We start from the raw sequence: 6,968 nt of genomic DNA on the forward strand, positions 1-6,968 counted from the left end.
CTAAGTGAATATAAACTACTATCTCTATTAACTTCCACCATTTGCCTAACACTAGGCTCACCCAAATGCTAGTGGATAACATCCCAAGCAAGGGATCAAAGGACACAGCACCTGCAGGAGAAGCTGTTATCTGCTACTTTGGGTCCCAGCTTTCTGGGAATTTGCAAACAGACAGCAGCTCTCCTCGGGCTCAGTCCAGTGTTCCCTGCTCTCTTGGGACATTTTGTCTTAAAACTATGTCTCTACAAGGATCACTAAGAGCCCAAAATGTATAGGGAGACACTGTATCAAAGGAATAAAAAATTAAAAAATAAATTTTAAAACTTGAAGAAAACAAAAAAGAATATGCAAGAGGACAGCTGAGGGATGGAAGATCCAGGAGCAAGGAACACCAGGATTCATATGTATTTCTGCACAATAGATAACTAATGGAAGGCCAGAAATCAGACTTTATGAAACTCAAGTTATACATTACATGGAGTTTCCAAATGAGATATTCAGAACTAAAAAGATAAACTCCTTTATATTCGCTTGTATAATTTAATAACCATAGCTTTTGGGCAATGCTTTATAAACAGTATAAAGAAAAATCAAGAGGTGACATCATGAGGACACTAGAACAGAAATATATTGTGACTAGATAACAGTGCCACAGGATAGTGCTGCTGCTCTTTCTTACCCATAATCCATGTCTGTTTCAAAATGGATGCACTTTTTGCTACCACTTCCATTATTCTTGTTATTTTATTATTTTGTCTGTCTGTATTGAGGACAGGGTCTACAGTGTCTCACTGTGTAGATTGGATTTATAGTGATTGTCCTGTTTTCAGCCTCCCAAGGGCTGGGATTACAGGTGCGTGCCACCACACCTAGTCTCAATCGCTGTCTCAGCGTGGAAAGCATGCTGGGTGGAACCCTGGACGCTGCGTTTGCCTGAGCAGGTGCTGCTTTACTCCGCTGAGCCAACAGGCCGGCCCTCCATTAATATTCTTATTTGAATACAAACTAGACTTTTTGTCTTGAAACTTTGTCTAAATATTTTAAACCTTATCTGTACTGTAAGGTCACCTTCTGAGACACAGCCATTTCAAAATGTCTCTTTTTGAGGTTGACATCTTCATGCAGACTACTGAAGAAAGTGGGTCATTAGTGAGTTGTATGCGATCTTGGAGGCAGTAGTCATCTTTCAGGAGAATGTGGCGTTTACCTCAGCCCTAGCTAGGCAGAAGCATAATCAAAAGAAAGAAATGCATCATTTTAGCATAACTACAGGGAAAAAAGTTATTTTTGAATTGGAGATCAAAGAAAGTCTAATCCAGTTACATTATTTTATAAACTTGAGCATACGAGATTGTTCCCAACTGGTTTAGGAATACAAAAATACAGATTAATCACACAACTTGTATTTTTCTGTCCCTCTCACAACTTTGTAAATCAGGCAGAATAAATATAGATAAACTAATCTTTTGTAATAATGTATAACATTGTAATATGATGACATACATAAAAGAACACATAATACTCGTATAGTCATATATAGGATATAATATTAATGTAATAGTCATACAAATGCATATGTAAATCAAAACTATAAAATATTTCTATATCAAACATTACATATGCGCACAGAAAGACATAAATTCACATATATAAGCATATACAATTTTAATTATTTCATTAAAATCAGCATGAAAGGTGAGTACAAATACACACCAATATTTTAGGATATTGATTTTCTTTGCATTGGTCTGATGGTGTACTTTTGGTCATAATGTGCTGATCACCGAATGTGAGTTCTATGTGAGTGTGAGTGTGTGTGTGTGTGTGTGTGTGTGTGTGTGTGTGTTTTCAGTCTCTATATTTGTAGACTTTTTTTTTTTTTTTACTAGGAATCAGAATGCAGGGCCTCTACCTTGCTATACTGTTTTAAGGCAACTTGGAAGAACCATTTTAATTATTCCTGCTGATTTCCTGAGAAAATGTCCCAATCTAGTTGCTAGTATAGTAACAGTGTGAGCCCAAGTATTCCACCTTATTCTCCCAAAATACACCAGCCCCAAAATACAGCCAATGAGCAAAGTGCATCACATGAGAATGTACAGTATCAAATTAATAGTCACTGACATATACAGAAATTCTCTTCTGCCTAGAAGTAAAAGTCTTCTCATTCACAAAGCTACAGTCAATGTGATAGCACTTCACTGTCACTTTCTCATCACTGTGGCAAAATACCGAGCACCCATAATTGAAAGGGAGGGAAGTTTCTTGTTTGTTTGTTTTATTTTGATTCGTTTTGGGCACTGGGGATTGAACTCAGGACCTTGCAGTGCCTAGCAGGGAGAGGCACCTTCCAGGGGAGGCTGTCTAGTGACCCTACCTGTTCCAGCTAGATCCAACAGGATTTCTCCTCTTTACAACAGGTTTAGCTCTGAGTATTTCAGTGACGGATTCATTGATGTCTGTGTTGTTTCCCCATGCTCCAGTCTGTGAGGTATGTTTTTTAAGTAGTATACACTGTTCACACCTATATTTAAAGTTTGGAAATGCATATATGCAAACTGCAATACAAAAGTAGTTACGAAGAATGAATAATCTCTGAAGATTACGAAAACCTCCCTGCTATCAATACATTTCTAAATACGAACTGACTACCATATTTCTTAACTTCTGTGTAGTGAGAGTTCATTTTCAAAACAGATGAAATGCAGTCTTTAGGTGTGAATGGTATGAATGACAGCCGCCCCCACCCCCTTTTCAATTTCTTAGTTGTTTGGGGTCCTTAAGCAGGCATAAAGCTTTGAACAAGAGAGACTGTGGAGGAACCGACATCTCAGGTGTCCAGTTAGGCCGGAGCAGGGAAGGCCGCCCGGTAGTCCACATCTGGGGCAGAAGTGCTTCACTTGTCAATCCTACAGCTATGGTTTGGATGCCCCATGTGCCCATGTCCACCTCGCCCTCTGCTGCCACCCCATCTGGGGCGGCCGAGGTCTCCAGAGTTGATCTCCAGCTGAGACGTGATGTCGTTCGTGGGCTTCCAGAAGTGATGGTCTATCATGGAGTGTCTAGCATGAGCCTATTTGCTCTTTGATTTCCGAAGAACAAATCCCTACTTCGACTGCCCATCAGCACCTTTGTTGGGTTTCCAAATATTAAATATTACTTTCACCCGATCTTTATTTTGGATCACCTTCCACTCATCCAAAGTCATCTCTTTTGGAGCTTCTTCCTTCATCTCAACTTCGTTCTCCTTGTTTTCAGCATCTGCCACCTTCAGGTGTCTCCTCTGTCACATTTGATTGATCCAAATCAGTTAATTCGTCCTTGACAGTTCCCAGTTTTGAGATCTGCTGCCTCCTCCTTTGTCCTGAGGCTTCAGGCCAGATCTATTGCTTCAGCTCAGCCTATCAAATCCATGCTTGCCACAAGCATCAAGCCCACCTCCTCTGCTCATGCCACAGCCGTGGCCGTGGACACGGCCATGTCCACCACACCCTCGAATAGGCCAGTCAACAACTGGTCTATCAACTGAAAATTCTCCTCCTTCACCCTTTTCTTCAATTGGTTCTTTAAATCTTCTTTCATGAGGTGGTCACTGTCTGGTCTCCTATCAATTATTGTCTCTCCTCCCTGAAGTTGCTGATCAGGTCTTTTTCTAATGTGTCTTGTTCCTTCTTTCTTCAGTACCATGGGTAGCTGCACCTCCTTTCTTGTCTGCCATGTGAATGTTGGGCAGCAGTAGGGTCTTGCAGTCCTGGGACTCCTTGGGCAGCTGCTTGCCTGCTTCATTAGAGTTGGTCTGAGCCTCACCCTTGGCCCCAAAGCCGCCCCCACCAGCTTCTTTTTTCCTGCTTTGTGCTGCCTTCAGCACCTTGAAAGGGTCTGATTCATCATCAAATAATTGGTCTAATCATTTGGTGACCACACAGCCGAAGCCTTCTCATAGGTGCCCAGGCATGGTGGTGGCTTGGGGGTGCACCCCTGAACGGATTGCAGCAAGCTGCACTGAACCAAGAGCGCCTGCTTCAGCCCTTTCCACAAGATGGCATGGCCGGGCCTGTGGGGGACTTTTGATGTTAACAAAGAAGAGTTTCTGCGACTTTCCACCCAGGTTAAAGTCGGGCAGGCCTGATCTATAGCTCTGCGAGGGGAAATGAGTCTAGACCAGGGTATAGAACGGAGAGTGTTTGGGTGGGGTGCCTGGGAACCTTGCAGTCCTGACCCACCGTGGACACTGATTTCCACTTTGACGTAGATGAGAGGGGGGCTATGGTTTGATTCCTTTAGAAATATATTTTTCTTTTTCAACACATATATACATTTTAAATAGAGCCAAGAGCGTTATTGTACCATTATCAGTAAGACGCTTTCATTTTCCAAACATTTCCTTATTATTATAGATAACTTAGAGAGTTTAATTTAGATATGTTGGGGCTCAGAAAAATGACACCTCACAATGAGATTCATAGACAATGTTTTTCTACGACCTTCCCCTGACTTACCATCAGTTTACCTCAAAGCTAGCCAGAGAAATTATAATGCCTCTTCCCCAAGATTATCCATGGAAACCCAAATCCTTGAGTGATACTCCATTGTCCAAAAACACCACATCTTTTTTTTATCAATTCCTCAGGTGATAGAGATTTGTGTTATTTTTCCTGTGAAATGGAAAGAAAACACTCACAAAGAAAGAGAAACTTAAAGAGGGAAAGGAGAAAGGAAGGAAGGGGAAAGAAAAAAAATATATATTCATATGTATATACGCACCCACACAAAATATAGTTGATAGATATACTACTATTTGCTATTAGCTCATTGAAAAGAAAGGTTTATTAGGGCAGGCAAGACAGCTTAGTGGAGTAAGCACCTGCTTAGGGGAGCAAAGGGACCAGAGTTCGATCCCTAGCACCACAAGCTGTGCCAGCCCCACCCCGGGTACACTGAGCCAGGCACCATGACCAGGAGTGGTAGCACACACCTATAATCCCAGTGCTGGAGAAGCTGAAAACATGAGGATCACTATGAGTCCAAGCTACATAGTGAGACACTGTACCAAATACAAATGATAAATAAATAAACAAATAAAATATAAAGAGAAGAAATTTGTAGGCCTACATCACTTGATCATTTTTTCATGCCTATATCTTGCTGTGAGCAACTACTCCAAAGATAAAAGTGCGTAATGTACTGAGCACTGTTACTCTCCTACAATCTTCTTTGGAAATTTAATGCCTTTGTGTTTACTATTTGTTTGTCTCTTCTTTAAAATAAAAATAATGGGTTGACCAAGTAGCTCAGTGGATTAAAGTGCCTGCAAGCAGGCACAGGGGCCCAGGGCTCAATCCCAACTCTGGCGTGTCGGCACATTGAGACTGGGCATGGTAGCGTGTGCCTGTAATCCCAGCTCTTGGGAGGATGTAAACAGGTGGATCACTGCGAGTCCAATCTAGTAGTGAGACCCTGAACACCCTCTAGACCCTTCCCAAAAATACAAAAATAAATAAATAAAAAATGATATAAATAAAATAAATGAACAAAGCAATCAAAATAAATCAGAATATTTTGTAACTTCCCATAACTTTCTGTGGAACATCTAGAAATGAAAAAGCTTGCACCTTCATTGTAGAGCAGCTGTGCAGCATACTGAGGTGTTAGAAATATTACCACATAAATGCCCAAAGGGGTTTGAGTAAAATGACCTGGAGCTCTTCCTTTTCTATGTGAACCTCGTTGGGCCCTTGTCCAATGCCTTTCCTGCATGACTGTCCACACTGCACCAAACTTAAGTGAGAAGTGAGTAATTTGTGCTATGGTATTTATTGATTAAATAAACGTGCTGTAGTTCTCACCTGTTCATCGTTCGGTATGCATGCAGTCCTTATCATGAGTGAGAAAACTGTTACTGCTCTCTTTCCCTGCATATATATTTCATTAGGTAGTCACTAATTTTATGTAATAGTTTTCCAATATTAAATGCATAGTTTAATTATAGAAATTGAAATGCCTATATCTTTCTTTCTTAATGTATTTGGTTGTTGTAAGGTCTCACTACACAGCTAGGACTCATGGTGATGGTGAGCCTCCTGCTTTCAGCCTCCCCACTGCTGGGATTACGGGAGTGCACCATGACGCCTGGACTCTGCTTCTGGCTCAGCCTGCCCTGAGGGTAGGCCTAGCACAGCATGTGGTGCAGGGGATCAAACCCCAGTCCCTGTACTGTACCTAAACTTCCCTAAGCAGGAGCTTTAGTCCCCTGCGCTATCTCGCTGGCCCCTAAATGCCTACATATTTCAAACTGTATTTTTCTGAACTAAGCTATTTAAATCAAGCAAAGACAAATTTATGATTCTAAACTTGGCTTTATCCATCAGATTAAAATATCTTTCCAAATGATTCTTGAAATATTTTACAACAAATGCATGAACTACCTTGATGTAAGATTGGAAAAAAATGAAAATCATCTCTTCAAATTAGTTAATTTTCTCCTAATTAGTATTCTGTAACAAGAGTAAATCATTTTTGATGTAATAATGACAGTTAAAATCATACTTAAGAAAATAAGGAGTTATCTTTTTTTTCTTTCAAAGTTTGGATTCAAGTTAAACCCCATAGGCAATCTCCCAGAACTACACAGAGGTTCTTCTGTAGCTAGTGTCATACTCAAATTGCTTTATAGCAAAAAAAAAAAGTTCTCATCCTAAAAATAATGATATTAATTCAGCCCATGAATTTATTCTTGTTCTTACAATTATCCTGTCACTCTGTAAAAAAAAAGAAAATATTTCATGTGGTTCCCAAGTCTCTATTGTGTGTCTCTGCACTAGATTCACATTACATGCTTTAGATCATCACCAGGACTTGCATGTAGATGTATGCGTGTGCAGAACAAATTAGATTTCTAATTAAGCAATCCATGTTAGAGCCATCTGCCAGATGGGAATTAGTCTTCAGGGCATTTTTAGAGAGAGGTT

The 6,968-nt window shown here is 40.4% G+C and overlaps 1 pseudogene; it reads right to left on the reverse strand.

Annotated features, from left to right (window-relative positions):
- Positions 1–2,842: 2,842 nt before the first annotated feature.
- On the reverse strand, positions 2,843–3,955 carry LOC101593227 (annotated as a pseudogene).
- Between the last annotated feature and the right edge of the window lie 3,013 nt (positions 3,956–6,968).

The sequence above is a fragment of the Octodon degus genome, unplaced genomic scaffold (genome assembly GCF_000260255.1).
Source record: "Octodon degus isolate 3935 unplaced genomic scaffold, OctDeg1.0 scaffold00001, whole genome shotgun sequence".
NCBI lineage: Eukaryota > Metazoa > Chordata > Mammalia > Rodentia > Octodontidae > Octodon > Octodon degus.